Genomic DNA, 23758 nt, shown 5'->3' with positions numbered 1-23758 from the left:
TCATAGTCACCTTGGTCTTTGAATCAGAATAAGTTTCCAAGTCTGAGTTAGGTTTAAATCTATAAGTATGTCTGTATGATATAAGTGGTCTTGACCACGAGAAACAGAATACAGGGAAGAGACAGGCACACCTATAAAATGCAACTAGGATTTTTTATTAAAATAACTCTTACAACTATACACACATTAAATCTTGGTTATAGAAATATTCCAGTTCAAATGGAAACAGCCAGAATTAATTTGTAATTCTATAATTCAGAATTATAGGATTTTACTCACATGTCTCTTAATTAAGATTACCAGTTTATCTACCTAGTTTCATTTCAAAGTAAGCTAATGTATTATTAACTAAATACCACAGATTTTCTCTGTCGCATATCTTCTAATAGCAGTGACACAATTTGGAAAAGACTAATTAGCTGAAGCATCAACATGTATCTCCAAAGAATAAACTTACCACTTCATTTTCTCAGCCATATGGCTCAGAGATCACACTAGACATGACCTTTCCAGCAGCGAGGTCAGAATTTCGTTTATAAATAGATAATTGGAAATGCATCCATCCGAGGTTCCATGGTGCTGAAGAACTTCAGTTTTTCAGAGAGAGCTATTTAAAGACCAAAAGGATAAAAATTATCTTCTTTCACCATGTATGAGAAGGCTTGGGGATTCTGAAATAAGTAAAAATTATATGAACTTATGTGTTGGTTGTGTGTGTGTGTGTGTGTCTTCCTATCTTTACCCCCAAATATGAAAACAAGTTGTAGAACTATGAATGGAAATATGTGTTTATAAATACCTTATCACACATGAATTTCTCAACAACTCAAGTGACTTTTGAAGCAAATGCAAATAGAGTTTCTTTCCCACTTGTTTTTGGAAGTTCCAAAAATTTCTCTAATTCCTTGGGTTTGCCCTTCGTCAATGATTCTCAATCCCGATCACATATTAGGATCACCTTGGAGATTCTATTCAAATGCTGATGTTGTATTCTACTGTAGGTATTTAGATTTAATTAGACTGGGATAGGCCCCTGGTACTGGTATTTTTCAAAAGCTCCCCAAATGATTCCAATGTGTGGTCAAGGTTGAAAACTGGTCTCAAGAATAGACACGGTAGACACAGAGATGTGCTCCAACTCCAGATCTCCCTCTGAGAAAGGATTCCTTGTCCAGCTGCAAGAATTGAGATCAGTAGACAGCCTGGAGCTGTTAGCTCCTTTGGGGTTGGCCTCAGCTTCTAAGAGTCACCTCACTTGAGGTTATGCCCTTCCCTTAACAACCTCCATCAGTGACTGAGCAAGGTGAGGGTATAAAGGCCCAGCTATAAGTGAATAATGGAGGATCCTCTGCTGGTCAAAATTTATTTCCAGAGTTTAACCTGATTGACCAAGGTATGTCGAATCTGTGTCAGAGTTTGACTTCTCCTTCTGCCTAATTCTGCTTTCTTCCCCCATCTTTCACAGGTGTTCATCTCTAATAACCATCTGACGTCCCAAACTCCATCTATCTCAGCCTCTGCTTCAGGAGAACTCAATCTGTGACAATAAATTCACAACATGCTCATGGATGGTAGCGGAGATCTTTTATTTGCCTGCCTCTCATTTCTTCGCCTCTGTAGTTACATATGTGGGTTCTGGAATCAAAATGTCTGGATTCATACCCCACTTCTCTGTGACTTTGGTACCATTTTTTTAACCTTTCGCTGCCTCAGTTTTCTCATTTGTAAAAGGTAGATAATTATTTGTTCCTTACTTGTAGAATACTTGTGAAAACTGAAGCCAAACAAGATACTTAGCACAGTGGCAGGCACGTATCAAATGCTTCCTAAATATTAGCCATTTCCTGAGGAGATGAATTCTATGTGAATTGGATGGGACTGTCCTCAACCCACCCCTAGATTCAGAGAAAGACGTGACTTGAGCAAGCCATTCAAAGTTTTCCTGGGGGTGTTCTTTTTTTTTTTATTGTTTTGTTTTATTTGCTTTTAATTTTCCTGTGGGGTAGAACCTGTTCCCAGGGCAGGTTGAACGACAGCTCCAACGATATCCGGGTCCTCATCATTGGAGTCTGTGAATGTTACCTTCAATGGTAAAAGGGACTTTACAGATGTGCTTAAGTAAGCACCTTAAGGTGGGGAGAGTATCCTGACTTATCCAGGTGGGCCCTAAATGCCATCACAGGTGGCCTTGTAAGGGGGAGGTTGAGGGAGATTGACTACAGGGAGAATGAAGGCTTAATCTTACTTGGGGTCAATGGGGCATGCCTAGATGTCTACAAGGAAGAGGCAATGTGTTAATCCTTATATTTTCCCCCCTCACCTATCACAACATTTTGTGGGTATAATAAATAATAATTTTTGTGACTGAAATTTCAGAGGTACAATACTTACCAATTGGCCACTCTTTTAAAATTCAGATGGAGATTTTTAACGAATCATAGATATATATATATTAAAATTTTAGTTATATTTATACTTGATGAGCATCCAATAATAAGCCCTTTTCTTGACCATCTTCTTACTGTGTGGCATTTATTAGGTGTTGATATGTTAAAAAAAATGTGGTTTTGGACTTTCATGAGATCATATTGAGATCCCTTTGAGCCTTTTACTGGTTTCCACGCATGGCCCTATGTAACATTTTTCGTCCTTTTACTGACTGTCACAGTTCAACTTTAATTGGCTTTTGAACATGAGACATTTAAATGTGTACTTTATTTATCCTGCCTGTTATCCTTAACTTTGTAGTAAGTTAAGAGTTTAAAGAAGACACAGCAGTGATTCTCAGCTTGGAGGAATTTGGCCCCCAGGAAACATTTGGCAATACTGGATATATTTTTGATGTTCTCAACTAGGCATTGGGCTGCTACTAGCATCTGAAGTCAGGAATGCTGCTTAACATCCTACAATGCGTAGAAAAGCCACCACAATTAAGAATTATCTAGTCAAACGTGTCAACAGTGCTAAGGTTCAAAAATCTTGAGTTACAGTATGGAAGGATATACAATAAATGTGCTGTTACAATGAAAAATATTTCTTAGTGTACCGGTAAAAGTGATTCAGCTATTCAACCTTTTTCTCTATGTGTTCTCTTGACTTGCTATACTGATTTCTAGTTAATTCTAAAATGGATTTTTGCATACTAATTCAGGTTAACCAAGTCTGACTACATGTAATTAAAAAATTACTAAAACACAGGCAGTCCCTAAGTAAAAATGAGGAAAATCTTCCTTCAAATACAAAAGATTAGATTTAATGCTTCAACTGCTACAGAAGGGAAAGGTAGAGAAGGGGTAGCAAGTGGGAAGTTGTTAGAGAAGAGTATGCTCTGTTTTTGTCATTAGGAAATAAAACACATCTGCCTAACAAAATTAAATGATCCAAAGAATAAAATAGATTACAAAGATCAGAAATTGTGTCACCATGGTGCAATTCAATCCATTACCAAACCCAGTTAGATACATTAGATATTTATATTAAGCAGTATTGTTATAGCAAGAACAGCAAACCAACTGATATTTCCCAGGCGTCCCTGCATCCACCTGCATACGGCCAGCATGCAAGGAAGTCTGCTCTGTTACTATGAAAATGTATGTAAATTTAAGTCAGATTCTTATATTCTAGTTTTGCATTCTAGAACTAAGCCAGGCTGAATAACAATATAATATGGAAATAAGCATGTTATCAGCAAAATTACAAGCCCATAAAATAAATATGTTGTGCCATAATAGAAATCCAAATGCTCATCAAAAAGCCAAATTAGTTTCATTAGACATTGATCATTTCCGTGCCTAAAAATCTTTGAATAATCCTAAGTGGGTTTGAGAAATTTAAGAGATACCATACATGTTAAGGACAAATTATATGGGGAATTGTGCCCTCTCCAATTAAAGAAAAGTCTGAAAGTGGCTTTGGATACAGATTTTACGAGTATGGACCCCCAGTCGCACACCACCAGAATGGTGGTGGATTTTGTTAATGGATTTTGTTTGTAAAATGGATTTTGTTAATTCGATGCACCTTATAGTCAAACATCTCATGTAGAAACAAACGTCTTTTTAAAATTCTACTTTTTTGTTGTCAAATATCTATTAGAATGTGCCATATGAAACTGCCATTTTTATAGGTCAAAAATTGTCCAATGGTGACAATTTTAATTGATTTATCTATACTTCCACACTGCTGGTTATCCTGTTTTGCTTCTGCTTTTGTCTTCATATATGTTTGATGTTAACAAATAGGCTATTGCTTAAAAACAGGATTATTGTATGTTCTCACATTTGGCCAGATATTTTCTTTTGCCATTATAAGAAAGAAATAGGTGGTGATGAAGATTGTGGTGTGTCAGAAAAAGTGAACAGAGGCCCTGTTATCTGTTTTGGCATTTGTCTAAGTAAATGCCTTTCTGAGCTACTGTAATCTACTTTTTTAGATGAGTTTATGATGTTACCAAAATTTATTATCTTTTATTGAAAATTGGCTTAATCACTTTTTTAAATTTTTTCCTAATGTGTACTATGTTTTGTTCATTTGTATTTATTATAAAGTTTTGAAGATATACTTATTTGGTTCTTTCTCTGAAGGCCTATAGCAATTTATTCTTCATCTTCTACTGTGCATTTCATTGTCTAACTGTCTTCTGTTCACCCATTCATACATCGTTTCTCTACTTCTAGATTGTAGGTATAATAGGATAGGAGAACATATTTGTTTCATCTTTGTTTCATCCTTATGACCATATAATGAAATACACAGTTGTCGGAAAATATTTTTTAATTAATGAAGTGACAAAATACATGAATGCATTTCTTCCAAAGAAAAGACACATAAGGTTTTTAGATCCTATTCTTTGAAACTTACTTAGGTTTTTAGCTCCTATTCTATGGACTTATTCATGAACTTCTTATTTGGACAAAAAATAATGGACACGAGTGTGAAACAGCACTTCGGTATGTGTGATTCTAGAGAGTGCATCTATTATGGACAATAGTGGGATATTTTTAAAACTTGATGGAGAGTATGTTATACCAAGAGGAAGCTTTTCTCACTCCCCCTCCCCACCTCTCAACCTTAAAATCCAAGAGAAGAGAGAGAGATGTTAAATTAAGAGAAAAGTTCCAAGGTGACCAAGTACAATGTTAAGAACTTGTCCTCTGTGAATAAAAATGATTAGCTCTCTAGGAGACATAAAAAGAGACTAGAGGTTTGTTAATGGATAATAAGCTACGTTCTGTCATATGTGTAGAATCTCTGTTAAGTTATGAATCTCACTGGATTTAAAATTATTTTCCTGATGTCTCCTCATTACCTGAAATTAAGAAAACAAAAATTATAGAGAAAACAATGAAAGCTATGTGTAATCCTACCACACAAAACAAACACCGCTAACACATAGCTGTAATTCCTCCTTCTCTTTTTACCATGCAGACAGATACATAGATAGCTATGAAAAATATGTAGAGAAACACATTAGATAACTATGAAAAATATGTAGAGAAATACGTATAGAGATAACAAGAGAGTCTGAGCGTGATCACAATAGAATAAAAATAAAAGAGCAAGTGCGTAAGAATTTTTTAACCCAAAATCAAAATATTTTCCTACCACATGCTATGCTTTTTCCATTCAACATCATAGTTCAAGCATTCCTTTTGCTACTGAAAAGTTTTTGGATGGTTTCAAGATATTCCTTTCCATGCATATGTCATGCTTAATTCAGTCACGTGTCCATTGTTGAATGTATAGACTGTTTCTAATTTTCTAATATTGAAACTCATGTTACAGTGAACTCTTTGTTTGCATAGTGATTATTTACCTAATAAAGTTTCCTAAAAGCAGAACATATGGATTAAAGCACAGGAACTCCTTCAAAATTTTGATACATATTACCAAGTTGTTTTCAAAAAAATAATTGGTGCCCATTTACACTTCTGAAAGTAATGTAACAATCTCACTGTACCCTTACCAATACTGAATGTTATTGGACTCCTAATATATGTGATCTAACTCGATCTGTCTCAAGGTTTTGGTAACATTAATGTCTTTGATTAGAGCTCAGCACATGCACAGACTACACTCCATCCCCAGAATGGAAGAGGCAAACAGTATGCCTTCCTACATAGACCCCCAGCATCAGTTCCCCGGCAATCCCATTGCTACCTGGGACTTATAATTTTCCCCTGGATGCAGAAACTGTGTGTCAATGTGTTTCTGGATGGGAGAAAGCAGAGATGGAAACAGAATTCTGACCATCATTGTAAGTATATCCATGCTATAAAAAGTGCAGTTGCCTAGTTTTATGAATCAATTAGATTACCTGAGACAGAGAAAGTTGGACAAAGACAAAATATCTTTCCATTTTCTTCCTAGGAGGTGGTGCTTCTATTTTATGAAGTCAAAAACGAATGAATGGACCATCATTTATTTAATGCAATCTTTAAAAATGTTACTTTTATTTTCTGTGCTGTGTATATCAGTATTTTGTATCTTCACAAGAACTCTAGTTGGGAAATTTGAGATATTGCATATTGGCTTTGGATCAGCAGTACATTCAGGTACAAGTAAAAAAAACCCCAACTATTATGGCTTAAACAAATATAGCTTTATTTTTCTTCCATAACAAGAAGGCTGCACTTAAGCAGTTTCTGACACTTGTTCAGCTGCTGAGTGATACAAAGCAGAGGCTGGCAAACTACTTCCCATTAGCCAAATCTGGCCTGACATCTATTTTATTAAATAAAGTTTTATGGAACACACTACACCCATTTACTTAAGCATTGTGTATAAATGCTTTCACAATAGTACAACAAATTGAGCATTTGTGACAAAAATGGCATAGCCCATAAAACATAAAATTTTATTGTCTGGGCCTTTACAAGAAAAGTTTGTCCACTGTTGATACAAGGTATGGAATCTTTGTGATCCCTTGACCTTTACCCTAATGTTGCAAGATTGCAGCTATGACCAATCCACACCCACAGGGAGAAATAAAGAAACAGGGAAATGGATATACCTAGCTCTGTTAGGCCTTCATTATCAAGAAAAGTCAAAGCCTTCCCAGAAGATCCCATCAACACTCTGCTTATGTCACATTAGCCAGAACTGTGTCACATAATCCCCCTAGCTATAGAAGAGGCCTCAAAAGTGAGCTTCTGCATTTCTAACCAGTAAGAAGGATTTGGGAATTCCTGTTGGCTAGGTCCATAATCAATGCCTATGATAGGCTGCTAAAAATTCTAAACAAAAAGCATGTTGGATATTTCAGTTTGGTTCTGCTCACCTGTTTTTTTCCTTCTCTGAGTAATTATATGGGCAACATTATCAGCAAACAAAGAAAGTATCTAAAATATTTTAAGTGACAAAGATGATCATCAACGTTTTTCTCTTATTTTCTGGATTGTTAATAATTCAGGTAGATGTACGCTTCTTTCAAAGTACAGTTAAAATCCCTGGCCATTGTATATAAACAAATAAAAGAAGACTAAAAAATAGAGAAGAAAGGAGACCAGCTAAGAACCTGGGGACTCAAGGAACAACACATCAGTGAGTTGTGTCAATTTCTTTTTTGCCTCAAACATCAGAAGCCAGGTGTTGGAGAAACAAGCAACCCAGGAACACCAACAGGTATAGACACAAAAGAATACAAGGGAAATCTGCTCTCTCTGTGCAAAGGACCATAAAAGATGTTGCTTAGCACAGTAAAAATCTTTTAGACAATAACTGTTCTATTTCAATAAAATACCATAGAAAAAATTGTAGTTCCACACCACCCCTCCAGCGAAGGCTAAGTGGGGAACCTAGACTTTCACTACACTTCAGGTTATAATGAAGCCCCACAACCTCAGCAATATACAAGAAAAGTGTACACCATGACCACGTGGTGTTTATTCTAAGCATGCAATGCCAACTCAACCACTGAAAATCAAAAAATGTAATCCATCGTATTAATAAACTAAAGAAGAAAACCACATGATCATATCAACTGATGCCGGAAAAGCACTTGACAAAATTCAATAACCACTCATGATAAAAAGAAAAATCCCAGGAAAAAAATAGAAATACAGAGAAATCTCCACAACTCCATAAAGAACATCCACGAAAAAATCCCACAGCCAACATTATATAAAATAATGAAAGAATGAATGTTTTCCCCTATGATTGGGAAAAAGGCAATGGTATACACTCTCACCATTACTATTCAGCATAGTACTGGAATTTCTAGTGAATTCAATAAGCAAGAAAATGAATTAGAGACATTAAGGTTCAGAAAGGAAGAAATAAAACTGCCTCGATTTGCTGATGAAATAATCACCTATATCAAAAACTCCAAGGACTCTATTATAATTTAAAGAACAGAAAACAAAACCTCCTAGAACTAAGAAATGAATTTAGTAATGTCACAGATTATAAGATGAACATATAAATATTAATTGTGTCTATTTACTAGCAATAAATATGTAGAAACTAAAATTTTTAAAAGTGATATTTACAATTGCTAAAAAAGGAAGGTACAAGTACAACATAACATGTACAAAACATGTATACTAAAAAATACAAAATGTTAATGAATGAAAGCAAAGAATACTGAAATAAATAAAAAGACATAGCATGTTCATAGATTGAAAGACTCAACATAGTAAATATGTCAATTCTTTCCAAGTAGATATTTAGGTTTAACTCAATTTCTATAAAAATTTCAGCAAGACCTTTCTCATATATATGCAAGACTATTATAAAATTTATATGAAAGGCAAATGAATTACAATAGCTGAAACTATTTCAAAAAATAAGCTGAGAAGAATTAGTCCACAGAATTTCAAGACTCAATATTTCACTACACCAATCAATACAGTGTGGTAATTAGCAGAAAAAATAGACACATAGATCAATAGAACAGAATAGAAAACCCAGAAATAGTCCAATAAATATAGCCAACCGATTTTCTATAAAATTGCAAAACAATTCAATGAAGGAAGGATATTTTTTCACAAATGAGAGCAGAGAAGTTGGATATTCATAAAAATATAAACCTCTATCTAAATCGTATACCTTATATAAAAATTAACCCTAGTAGACCCTAGATCTAAATATTAAACCACAAAACTATGAAACTTTTAGAAAAAAAAAACTAGGAGAAAATCTTCAGGACCTAAGAAGTGTCTCTTGACTTCATACCAAAAACATGATTCATGAAAAAAACCATTGGTAAGTTGGACGTCATCAAAATTAAAATCTTTTGCTCTGTTAAAGAGTATGTTAAAAGAATAAAATGAAAAGCCATGACTGAGAGAAAATATTTACAAAACACGTATTTGACAAAGGACTCCTATCTAGAATGTATAAAGGATTCTCAAAACTCAACCATAAAAAAACCAAAAAATCCAATCAGAAAATGAACAAAAGATATAAAGAGAGATTTCCTGGAAGAGGGTTTATGGATGGCAAATAGGCACAAGAAAAAAATACTTGACATCACGAGCCACCATGGAAATGCAAATTAAATCACATGCGATATGATGACACACCTATCAGAAAAACTAAAATAAAAATCGTGATAGTACCAAACTCTGGCAGGGATTCTGAGAAGCAGAATTTCTCATACATTGTTTACAGAAATGTAAAATGGAAAAGTTAGGAAATTTCTTTAAAAAAACTAAACATACACTTACCAAATAACACAGCAATCTCATTTCTGGGCATTTATCCCAGAGAAATGAAAACTTATATCCACATAAACCCTGTGCATAATTATTCATAGAAGCTTTATTTGCAAAAGCCAAAAATTGGAACTACTGCAGTGTCCTTTAATGGGTGACTGGTTAATCTGTGGCACATCCATACCATGAGATAAAAAGAATGAACCATACCAAGCAATAACAAAAATAAAAAGAATTATTGATACGTCCAACAACTTGGATGGTTCTCAAGTGCTTTATGCTGAGTGAAAAAAAAAAAAGGGGGCCAGTCTCACAAAGTCACATACTGCATGACAGATACGGAGAACCAACTAGGGGTTGCAGGGTTTAGGTATGGTTAGGAGGAAGGGCGATGTAAGAACAGAGGATGAGTGTAAAGTAGAAACAGGATGAAGATCTTTGTAGTGATGGGATAGTTGTCTATCTTGATTGCAGTGGTCACACAAATCTGTGCATGTGATAAAATGACATAGAACCATGCATACACATACACAATGTACCAAGGACAATTTCCTAGTTTTGGTATTGTACTGTAGTCTCATAGGATGGACCCATTGGAGGAAACTGGGTAAAGGGTACAGGAGACCTCTCTGCACTACCCTGGTACTTTCTTTTGAATGTGTAATTATTTCAAAATAAAAGTTTTTTGAAAAATCATGTAACCTAAAGTGTTCTATACCTTTCTCTATTTGCTTAAACACCACACACTTAACACTGAAAAAAAAAATCTATATCTGGATAAATGAAGCAAAGATATAAAGTTTTCTGATATTTTTTTCTGAATTTAAAAATGAGGACTTTAGAACAGGTCTACAAGTGAGATCTAGGAAAAATCTTTCACTCTCAAGGCCACAATGTTGATGTATTTTACATGAAGTGTTTTGATTAGAAGGAACATAAAGTGTTTAAAGGTGAGCCACTTAAATATATGTCTATGTGAATGTAGACCATATTAACTTATATAAGGATGAGGCTAGAGATACATGCTGAGCATGGACATATTATATCCAATTAAATATCAGTCAAATGTATATGGAGGGTTTGCATGCCTACTTTACTTTCTCATGAATTATTTATAAAATTCCATTAAATTAAATGAAACCACATAATAATTACCAGTTACTATTTAATTCCATCTGCCAATAGGCAATTTTAAATGGTGAATACAGGTAGATAGTTAGGAACTGCTAACCTACTAGCACATAAATGCTAATTTGTGTAATTTTTTTAAATGGAAAGACTCTCCAGGGAGACACAAGGATGCCCAGGCTAATTTGGTCAGCTAGCCACACACCGGACATCTAGGGACGAAATGATCTCTTAGGACCTTCCAGTTCTAAAATGCTATGATAAAGACATTGTGATACCAGGTGATATTTTTGTCTCAAGAGGACGATTGAGAATAGCTTAATTACTGAGTAGAAATCTTCATAGTTTGATACAATTCTATTTGTCAGAGACTCTTGAATTAGAATTTTTAATACAGATTCATGATGTTAACAATAGATACAACAAATTCAAAATTGAAAATATCATGGATTCAGATAGCAGGCTAAATACATACATTTATTACTATTTCCACCGTCCATCCAAAATCCAATTGTGATAAAAGGGGATGTATACAAGAGAATAAATTTGTAATGGTACTGAAAATAAAAGGGAGCCTTTAGCAAACATGATATTTTGACAAATATCTGGACAGTAAAACAAACGAAATCACATGACAGAACAGAGCAAAGAGAGTCTGAAAAATACATTGAATTAAGTTGAAGTGGAAGAGGGAGGCTCCAGTTTGGCGGGGTTTTCAAATACTTTCATATTTTCTTTGGTTTTATTGTTACAGTTAACTTTTTAACTTTTGCGGAATTTGTTTATATGTAGAGATACCTTTATTTTTTATCCCATTGCACAATTTCTCAACAACATTTATTGCATAGTCCATCTGACTTAGCCTGGATTCTTCCCAAAAGCAGAGCCTGGGACAGAGGTCATATAATTTTTTAAGAATGTATTCTCAGATGGCAGGAGTGCATGGCAGGCATCAACAGGGAAAATCTGAAAGCCAATTCAAGTATTGTCTAGTATGCCATCACCTCAGGTGACTACTTACCCAATGTATGACATTCTGTGTCATGTTATGACATGTGGCTTGGAACCATTCACTCAAGATGCAAAAGAGAGAAGCATTGATTCATTAGCTCCTGTGGCTCTTCATGTGACATGTATCAGGGTCAAGTGGACTCATGCAGGATTATCAAAGAAGCCCCAGAGCAGGAATCAAGAGATACTCAACATACACTTGTGATAAGGAGCTAATGGCAAGGAACTCAAAACCTGTGCAGAATTGTGTACCAGGGCAAGGCAAGCAGAGGTCAGGATGAGAGGATGAAAGACAGCACCCTAGTGGTATCAGACACACCTTTCTTTCACCACATTCGAAGTACTCCCTTAACACTGCAATAAATTTATATATATAAACACGATATATATATATAAAAGACTATATATATATATTCTCTTCCCATGTGTATATATATAAAGACTACATATATATATATATCTATATATGTAGTCTTTAGTATGTTCCATTGATCGATTTTATTATTCCTGTGCCAGTAAACCCAGTTTTTTATTAGAGTAGCTTTATAGCATAAGTTGATATCTGATAGGGACATATCCTCATAATTGTACTCTTTCAAATATGTAATGGCTATTTTTCATAGCTTATATTCCAGATGTACTTATGAGTCACTTTGTTAGAAAATGAAAACATTCTGTTAGGAGTTGGAGTTGGGGATTGCTTTGAACTCATAGATCAGTTGAGGACATTTGAGGACTTTATGACATCATATTTTCCAATCCAAGAATACAGTATTTTGCCACATTTATTCTAGTCTTCTTTTATATCGTTCGGCTAAGTTTTATATGTCTCTTTGAACAGGTATTGTATTTCTTGCTATGTATTTGGTCATTACTAGTAGATTTTTACCATTACATTTCCTAACTGGTATTACAGCATGATAAAGCTGTGGATTTTTGTATGTTGATTTTGTGTGTGACCATCTTGTTAAATGAACGAGAGATTACCTATTTTCATCATTTTTCATTTTGTTGATTAATTCACTTAGGAGTTCTAGGTATCCAGTTATAGTCTACAACTCTTTTACACTTAAACTCATTTAACTTCAATATTCTAATAAAACTATTTAAACACAGGACTAGAGAGTACCACTGGATTTGTAAAGTGTTTATGAAGCAAGCTCAAACTATTGTTAACTTCTATGAAATTATTCTTGAAGCCAATGTGTATAGGTGAGTTCAGGTAAATTAGGGTATAACTAAGAGTTTCCCCAGTTAATTTCCATTAGAATATATTGCTTACTAAGAGATGCGGAGGTTAATTTTATATGTCAACCTGATTGGGGTAGAGGGATGCCCAGATGGCTGGTAAAACATAATTTCTGGGTGTGTCTGCAAGAGTGTTTCTGGAAGAGATTAGCATTTGAATCAGTGGACTGAGGAAAAAAGATCACCTTTACCAATGCAGGGGGACATGATCCAGTCCATAAGGGGCCAGACTAGAACAAAAGGTGGAGGAAGGGCAAATGAATTTGCTTCCTGTTTGAGCTGGGACATCCATCTTCTCCAGCAGTCTCTCCTCCAAGGCCCTCTCCCTGCCAGGTTCTCAGGCCTTTGTGCTTAATTTTGCCACTGGATTTCCTGCTTCTCCACCTTCCAGTTTGCAGCGGGCAGATCATGGGACTTCTTAGCTTCTGTAATCACATGAGCCAAGTCCTGTAACAAATCTCTTCATATATCTATATCTGTCTCCTAGTGGTTCTGTTTCTCTGGAGACTCTTATACAAAGGGTATGAAATAAAAAGGTACTAATTGGAAGCTTAAAAATAGATTTTTGAAACTTATCAATAGCCATAGCAATCACTTAGAATTTAATCCAACAAGATTTTTTTTCACGGAGGAGTATTATCACTGATATTGCTAAAAATTTTCAGCAAATGATGATAATAAACATCAGACTGGCTTTTAGTCTGTTTTGTTATTATTTTGAGGGTTTTTGTTGTTGTTGTTGTTGTTGTTGTTTTTGAGACAGAGTCTCACTTTGTTGCCCAGGCTAGAGTGCCATGGCATCAGCCCAGCTCACAGCAACCTCAAATACCTGGGCTCAAGCGATCATCCTGCCTCAGCCTCCTGAGTATCTGGGATTACAGGCACTCGGCACCACAACCCGCAAATTTTTTGTTTCTATTTTTAGTTGCCCAGCTAATTTTTTCTGTTTTTTCAGTAGAGACGGGGTCTCACTCTTGCTCAATCTGGTCTCCTACTCCTGAGCTCAAGCGATCCTCCCGCCTCGGCCTCCCAGAATGCTAGGGTTACAGACATGAGCCACTGCACCTGGCCATTATTTTGTGTTTTCTACAGCCGAGCTTCTCTTTATTGCGGGACTGATCATTGGAGACTGATCCCTCTGCTGTCCCACTCTTGCTTTGTCACTGGATTACTGATACAAATTTAGAGTTGACAAACCATAGACGGCATTTAAACTCATGGGAGGGATGGAGATTTTTCAAGGGCAAGTTTTTAGTGAGAATTAAAAGAGCCCAAGACAAAATCATAAGGATCTTTACATTTAGTAGCAATATGAAGGAAATAAGAAATAGGTAGAAAGGAAAATGCAAAGAATAGATGTGACAAATGAAAATATAATCCATAAGATTCCTGTGGGGAAATAAAAAGTTTTTAGAATGTATGATTTTTGCCAGTGATTTGCACAGCAGAGTGATGTAGTTAATATAACTTCAGAGCACTTAACCTCTATGTGTCTGCTTTACTGTTATGCGCTTGTGAATTAAGGCAAAAGAGTGAATGGTTTTGACCACCTCTGTGTTTTGATAAATCAAAGAAATAAAACGCCATTAATTGGTCTTACAAATATGTTATGTGTAACCAGTTGTAAGCATCAGTTCTCAGGGCTGAGCTTTTTATTCTCATGTATTTTGATTCTGCTTAGAATTTAGCCTCATAAAGCTCCATTGGACTGAAACCAGGTTGTGAGTGTTGATAATGAGACTCTTTGAAAACTCATGAACAATTACCAAGACTAACTTCGTTATACTTCTGACCCAGACATTAAGCTGAGGGCTGACTTTGAGGGATCTGAGATGGCTTTCAGAAGCTTTATATGTTTACCCACCTTTCCCCATGGACCTTCACTCAGAGAGAACAGCTGCCTCAAATTCCAGAAAACAAACTTCTAAACCATGAAACCACTAGGCTCTGGGTGAGTTGGACCAACACTCTATTTGAAAGAGAATTATAAATTCAGGCAGCATTGCTTTGGCACTATCCAAATCTGAAGAGTACTTTATGCTTATAATTAAGATCACAAGTGTGTTTATGTCACCAGAGATAACATATTCAATTTTTAGTAAATGTTGGCTCCCACAGCCTGGATCTACAAGCTAATATATTAAAGCATTGGCAATATAGCAAACAAACGTTATGTTATTTTTTTAGAGGGTAGACTGTTTGAGGAATGAGCTGCAAAGGAATACTGGGTTCCTTTTCTGTTTCTGCTAAAAATTTGCTAGACTCTTGAAGTAGTTTGCAAAAAAAAAGACTCAGTTCTTCACTCTTCCATATACCCTTGACCTTCCCCATAAAGTTTTTAGGGGGAACTCCGACTCTAAGTTTAGCCGTGTGATTCACTTTGGCCAACGGGATTTTAGCAAATGCAACATAAGCAGAGGGCTGGAAAGTGCTTGCATGACTGGGCTTTCCTGCTCTTGCTTTTCTAAGATTTCCATGAGAACATTACCAGCCTGGTGGATAAAGAGAGATGCATGGCACGGTGCCACGTCACTGTAGTCATTCCAGCTGACACTATCTAGATCTGCCAGCAGCCAGCCAACCTCCACACTCACGAGCTAGCCCAGCCAGGGTGAACAGAGCAGCTGACTGAAGATAAGTAAACCAACCCAGCCCAGATCAGCTAAACCTGTCACACTCACAAAGCAAAAAACATTTATTGTGTGTCACTGAGGTTTTTGGTAGAGTGTGACATGGCATTATTGTGACATTAGATAACTGACATAGCCTTCTCCTCTTTTAAACAGATTTCAAAGAGCCTTAGGACTTTCTACAAGGTTAGTAGGATGTAATAAAGACATTAATATCATAGAAGAATCTAAAGACTCTTAAATCAGAAGACGGACTTTGAATGCTAAATCTGCTACTTATCGGTTTTGTGACGTGGAAATTTATTTAAATTCTGTTCACCAGCCAACTGGGTAATTGCGAGGATTAAACGATATGTTATGTCAAACGTGCTGTGTGACCTTGGGCAAGTTACTTAATCACCTTAATCTCAGTTTTCGTTGGTAAAATGAGGTTTACAATGGTAATTATGAAGATTAAAAAAAGAAAAAGAATATAAAGCATTTCACAGACAGCTTGGTGGTTAGAAAATGCTAAATGTTAAAATTATTATTACATATTAAAAATCATTTTTACTATTAGTTACACTTTTAGTTTTGACAACAAAAGTGAAGCACTGTGGCTAAAAGATCTCTGGTAAAATGCACTTCTTACTCAAGGAGGCCTTTGGGGTCCCAGGTGAATGGGTTTATATCCTGTGTCTTTTTTTATTAGCACAAAGAAGTTGTTTGATGACAAATTAGCTCATTGTCACCTTAGAGGTTGAAAATGTCTTCATAAGGGAATGAATTATAAAAATTCCTGGAGGTTTAAATGGAAAACAGTGAACGAAATAGAGAGGTAAAATACTTTTGTTAGCCAGAGGGGCTCTGAAAATCAAGCAGGAAGGCCCTGAGAGTGGTGGGATCTTTATGGCTAAGACCCCAGGATGGGAAAAAACAGCCTCTGCATTAGGATACAGAAGAGACATGTGGAATGCAATTAAATAATCCTGGTGAATTGTTGCAATGAAAGTTTTAAAGTTGGCATTTCTGAAATTATACAGCTTCCTTTTATCCTGCATAAAATAAACCAAGTTGTACAACGTGAAAGTGTCCAAAGCATCACATTCCAAGGTGGGCATCAATGAGATAATTGATTGTTGCTTCAAGTAACACAAGATTTGGTCCTCCAGAAAGTCTACACTGGTAGCAATTTAGATTATTACAACGACGAGTGTCACAAACCAACTGTCACAGAGAAGGAAGAATGAGAAAATGTCTAGAGCTCACTAGAAGCAGATCCAAGAGAGGAATCCTTTTTAGACTAAAGGTAGAGGAATATTACAGAATTCAACAGCTGTAGGAGCTGAAGGCAGAACAGAATTATTATAAAACAGTCAGGTGGCAATTAAATGATAACAACGAACCTAGCACTGACAGGCCTTTAGAAAGGATTTCTTCATTTTTCTAGTCTGCAAATAATAAATCTAAATATCTCAATATTTTCCTCCCTACTGTATGGCAACATGAGGAACAATACCACTTGAAAAAAATAAATACCCAAGAGAACATCTTTTATACCTCTGAATGGGAGCCTGAGATACTCAAAGCCATCCAGAGAACGTGCCTCAGGCACCAAGACCTTCAAGATAAAAAACAGAAAAGCGACAGCTGTTCTGCAGAGGGCGAGGCTGGCTCTGAGTTAATGTGCGCAAGCAGGAGCAGCCGTAAGTGAATATGAGGAGGAGAATAACCAGGCTAATGAGGAAAATTCTGTGCACAAGAGAGAAACAAATTGTATAAGAAAAGCATCAGGGCAAGATGGATGATTTAAGGAAATATAGTCACCATTTTTCATAACAATTCTACTTAGTTTGCTTAAGAAAAACAAAAAGCCTTGGTCTGCTCCTGCTGATCAGTGACTTGGTGTGTCAGAATAATGTTATCCCCCGGCCCCCAGATGGGGACATGCTGTCATCACCTAATCACCTCTCAAATAATTGATTTTCTGAGTCTGCCTTTAGAGTTTCTCTCTGAATGGGTCTAACTTTCCTTACATTTGATAGAGGGAGCAGTTGTAATCAGAGCATCTAGAAATACACAGGAAAGAGTCCTGAATCCTAGGCCCACAGCTGCCAATAGTCTGAACTTGGGCATTTAATTCTTCCTTGGTGAAGGCAAGAAGTTCAATTAAAGAGATTTTATTTGTCAGCAGGTTTCTGACCGGAAACATTGCTCTACAAAGATGTTGCAGGGCAAGAATCAAAAGCAGCAAAGAGATTGATGTCAATGGAGCACAGAAGTTTCTTTTTATAAAGATTCAGACACCTCAGAAGTTATTTTTTGCCTTCAGCAACAAGGTGGCCCTAACATTTTAACATAGATATCCATATTTGGATGCCATAGACCTAGATTAATACTGTCAAACTTAATTCTTTTTCCAGAAGGGCTATAATATTTAAAGTTTCCTTTTTCTCTAGATCATGTGCAAGCAAATTTTGGTATTGAACTTATTAATTAATTAATTCAATCAACATATATTTTTGAGCACCTGTTTTACACTGTGTCTTATTCTAGGTGCTGAGGATAGAGCAGTAACAACGAATAAACACACAAAAAAGAAAATCTCAACCCTCGTGGAAGTTGCACTGTAATGAAGGGGCCCTTGAAAAAATGTAAATATGTAAATAAATGTGTGCGTCGGTGTGTGTACATACCTATATTAGAATATGTAAATGTTTTGAAGAAAAATAGAGGGACAGGAAGTCAGAAAGTGTTGGAAGAAGGTTCCAATTATCTCAGACTGAGTTTCATTGACAGATGACTTTTAAGGAAAAGAGGGACAAGAAGTGAGGGATGGACGCTTTCTAGGCAGAAGGAGCAGCAAGAGGCTGTGAAGACACTGAGGCAGCCAGGTGAGTGTGTGTTACAGGAACACAAGGAAGCTGGTGCGGCTGGAGCAGACTGGGTGAGAGGGAGAGAGGCGGGAGATGGGGTTAGGGAGCAGATGGGAGGCACGTGGGGTTGAGGCTTTATCAGCCATTGTAACATCCTGACTTTTAGTTTGAGTGAGTTAGGAAACCATTCCAGGATCTGAGAAGGGGAACAACACAACATGACTGAGATGTTACAAGTATTCTCTGGCTGCTATGGTGAGTACAGAGTAGGGGGGTGGTTGGCAAAGGTAGTAGTTAGAAGGATATTGATTGATACATTAAAATACATTGATTTTTCACGTGTCAGCCTCTTCATTGACATCAGTCATTGTATCTGGAAAAAAAGGCACACTTTGGCTGACTAATCACATTTGAAATTCTTGATGGCTAACACAGGTGGAATCGTGGAATCCGGAATCACACTGTGCATCTCTTGCATATTCCCTCTTCCCTTTTTCTTTCTTCTAGGTGACTGAAAGGAAGGGGGAAGAGAGAATAGGCAAACTCCGAACACCTCTTCCCTTTCCTCTTCAGTGGACAGCATTTCTTATTTCGAGGAATGTATTCTTCAATGCCACCCCCTTGATGTTGCTAAATCTGATGGTCATTTCGCAGTTGACCTGCTTGATAACTCTCTTTTCCTTGAAACACTTTCTTGGCTTGGCTTCCAAGACATCACACTTCCCCGGTTTTCCCTCGGCCTCACTGCCACTCTTTCTCAGTGTCCTTGAGTAACTCCTCACCTCCCAGTCCTTCAGCATTGGAATGCCCAGGGCTCAGTCCACGGCCCTCCTCTCTGCCTGCATTCATTCTTTGTCGATGTCATCCAGTCTCACTACTATAAACATCAGCTTATGCTAAAATTATCAGTCCTATATTTATTGTTGTATCCTGTAGGTTTCCTAAAATTTCAGGCTTTGTATATGCTTGCTTACTTGGATTTTGCCCCAGATATATTGTAGGAACGCCAAAGTTAACATGTTAAAAACCAGACACTTGATCTACAGCACCCCCAACCAAACAAGCATGTTCTTGCCCTGTGCTCCCACTTTAGTGAATGGCAATACCATTCTTCTAGATTTTCATGCCAACAACGTTGTCATCATCTTTGAGTATTTCTTTGCTGACACATCCCAGATCCAATTTGTCTGAAAATACTCTCAGATCTACCTTCAAAATATATCCAGAAAGTAATCACTCATTCTTATTGCCACTACTTTCATCCTGGTCTTCTTTTCTCTCATATCTCACCTATGTTATTAAGTCCCAACTATGAAAAAGAAAGATTGTTCAAGTAAAGCCACTAGTGGAAGGGAGCTGTGAATGTGGGATACTTAAAACTGAGATTATGGAGGAGTCACAGTTACAGGGAGTGGCAAGATCTAGTGTATACTCATTAGCGTGAGAAGCTGAAGGAGGCTATCGGACAAGATCAGAGGAGGACAGGAGGTCAAAAACCTGAGAACCCAGGCTACTGGAAGGATAATCTACATGGATATTGATATCACGGTGAAGTACGCCAAAGGCAGTGTTGGAGAGCATCAACTGTGTTTTGTGGGAGGAAAACACATCGAGGTCTTGAAATTTATTTTTTCATGTGCCTGAGAATTTTTTAAATGGCATAAAGGAATAGATCAGCAAAGAGTACATACTATACTTTATTTGAATTGATTTGTGAAAGAAGCTTTAAGTTGCATTCACATTCCTCACATTACCAAGCATTTGAATCTCTTCTCGTGCTTCTCTTTGTGTGCTCTGGGCAGCATGTTTTATTTTATTGACCAAAATCTCATTTACAGTTCGATTAATGCAGTGGAGAAAACATGGTACATGCCAAGCTCTTCCATTTTTTATGGTCCGCGCTGTGATTCTGGCAAGCCAAAACCAATTAATTCAAAAGAGAGAGCAAAGGAGAGATGAGATTTAGTTCATTTTTATTAAAAGCCAGTAATTCCTCCTGCTCAAACACAATCTGTGGAAATGTTGATATCAAAGTCACTTCATCTTAAAGTTCAGGACCCTTTTGACATTTTAGTATCTATTAACTTCCTTTGAGATTTATGAAAAATGTCAGTCACAACATTTAAACTCAGACATACATGCAGACACACAGAGCACAATATTAACAGTGATATGTCATATTTCGTTCTCATAGCTGAACAGAATGTTTCATACATTCTCTAACCACTATCTCTATCCTCTATCCAATATTTCCTTCCACAGTGATTTGGGCAATTTTGCCATCCTGTTGCTAACAGGTACATACACCTAAATCAATTGTATTCTTAAATAGAGTGCTGAAAATGTGGATGCAGAATAGAATGGTTGATATTATTCTGTAATGTGGTATGCTTTGTGCATTGTTTGACTTTATTCATACTTCCTTCACTAGAGATTATAATCTACTATCCACAATGTGCTATCAATTTTGGTGCAAAATTTCTTGTCAAGAGACTTCTTATGAACCGATATTGTTAAGTTACTGATCTGTTTTTCCTCTACTAACAGCTATCTAAAATAATAGATTGCTTTGCTTCTCTTCTGTATAAAGGAAAAAGATATGATTTGGTATAAACAATAATTATCTTTTATTAATGCATATCTACTTAAAATAAAACCAACATAAGCTATAGATAAAAAACATATGCTGAGGTTATATGTCCTTAAACTTAAAAAGATGCTTTCTCCTCCTATAATAAAATCTTATTTGCAACTCTTTTTTTGTAATAATTTTTTAAATGACTTAAAAATAAATTGTAGTGTATCAAGTTCAGGGTCAAGTTCTTGTAAGCTCTTTTCTTAATTCATTTTTGTTTGTCAGAAACAAGGGCCATCAAACATCCATATAAATTTGTTCATATAAAAAGTCTATGAAATTATAAAAAGGACTTGATTTGGTCAGGAATATAAAAAGAAAATAATCAGTACTGAGTTTTATCACATAACCCATAATAGTCAAAACTTAAATAAACATTAGAGGAAAATAAATTTTCTTTAGTAGATAAGAGGAACTTGTAATATTAGATGAAATTTAAAGATGATGGGAATGAACTGTAATATTAATTTGAAAATAAGGACAATGTTTTTGCTTCTTTTCTCTATACTTAGCATTGATTTATAGACATCTTTTACAACGTTATGATTTTAATTAAACTGTGATCCAATTCTGAATTAGATAGAAAATCTTCAGCTTTAGATGTCTCTTTCTGTTTTGCCATCATTATTCTATCTTAAAGTACAAAACAACAACAGAAGGGGCACCCTAAATTCTTAGGAGCCTCAGTTACCATGGTTTCCTAACCACCTTCTTCCTTTCTCTGACTCAGAGCTCCATCAAGCCCTGGACTAGTAGATGTTTAATTCATGCATATTTGGCAAGAATTATCTCATCTGCAACTTAAATAATACATTCTCCTACCATTCAAATTTGTGTTACTACTACCAACACAATAATAATATAAATTCAACATCTGGTATATGAAGCTGAAAGACTCGAACAAGGACCACAGAAAAAACAAAAATATGAAGTAAAAGATCTCTACTATTTCCTGAAATCTGTTCTAGGTCTAATGCTGGGTCAAATGCCACTGCCAACCTCTCCTGCTTTTGAAGTTCCACATCATTTTATCTCTTCTCTCTTTGGGCAGTAAACTCTGTTCCATCTTACAGCTCCCATAATGAGAGTAAAGCAAAAATGGAGAATCTTCATCTCTCTCCAAAACTCACTACCTTTTGAGCTCTACAGCAAGAGCTCCATGTGGAGCCTAGTTATGTATAGGACACTGCTAGTTAAACTCATAGCCAACTGAAAATATTGGCCAAACCTTTTTGAGCCCACTGTCACTTCCCACCATGAGCTGTGAATTAGGTGAAGCTAGCAATGGCCACAAAATGCAAGATGAAAAACATTTTATCCTAGCACCAAAACTAATGCTGATTTTCATTCTCTCTCAAAATGCTGTTTCTCTCCAAATAAGAGGCTATTCTAATCCAAAAATATATATTAGGTTATTAGGTTTGAAATGTCTGATTTCCTTTAGTACTAAGTTTCACAGTTGATATCTCTGACATTTCACTTTGACACTCCTTGTTTATGTTTGTTGTGAAGGTACAACCTCATTCTTTCAAGTGAATGGTTTGGCTTATAATTATCTTTCAAATTTATTTTTGGAGCAATTTTTATGAAACCATGGACAAGTGAAAAATTCATGTTATTTTCTAATATGAGTTCCATTGTGGAATCAATGCAGTGCAGACAGCTTGAAATATCAACAAAATGTTTGGGAAGGATGTGGCTAATGAACACACAGTAATACATTGATGGTTTGAAAAGTTCTGTTCTGGTAAGTTTAACCTTGAAAATGAACCACGTGGGCTTACCTGAGACCAAGATGGATAATGATAAGCTGACAGCTGTAGTAGAAGTGAATGCATCTCAACCTCCACATGAATTAGCAGCAAGGTTTAACGTTGCTGTTCCAACAATATTGGATCATTTGAAACAAATTGGCAAGGTAAAGAAGTTGGATAGATGGGTACTGCATGAATTAAAGGAGCATCAGAAGAGAAATTCTCTCGAAGCTTGCCTTTCTTTGCTGTCATGACACAGAGGTAAATCATTTCTACACCGTATTGTTGTACATACATGTGTGATGAAAAATGGATTATTTTGACAATCAGAAGCATTCAGCAAAATGGTTGGGTAAAGAGGAAGTGCTGAAACACAGTCTCAAACTGAATATTCATCAAAAAATGCTAATGGTGTCTGTTTGGTGGTCCAGCGGTGATATTATCCACTACAGCTTCATGAAACCTGTTCAATCAATTATGGCGGATGTCTACTGCAACCAGTTGGATGAAATGATGAAGATGCTTGTGATAAAGCAGATGAGATTCATCAAAAGAAACAGACCAATCCTCTTGTAAGACAACACTCGACCACATGTCGCCCAAGCAACACTGCTCAAATTACAGAGACTAGACTTGGAAACTGTCTGTTATCCATTGTATCCACCAGACCTTGCACTGACTGAGTACCATTTCTTCCAGGCTTTGGACCACTTCTTGCAAGGAAGAGTATTCAATTCTCAACAAGCTGTGGAAAACGCCTTTTGAGATTTCATTGCCACTCGGTCTCCATGCTTCCGAGTGAGTCATTACATTTCTCATTTGGAGCATGGATTCTATGATT

Source organism: Propithecus coquereli, unplaced genomic scaffold, assembly GCF_000956105.1.
Source record: "Propithecus coquereli isolate 6110/MARCELLA unplaced genomic scaffold, Pcoq_1.0 Scaffold17, whole genome shotgun sequence".
Taxonomy (NCBI): domain Eukaryota; kingdom Metazoa; phylum Chordata; class Mammalia; order Primates; family Indriidae; genus Propithecus; species Propithecus coquereli.
Note: the sequence above shows the minus strand (reverse complement) of the source record.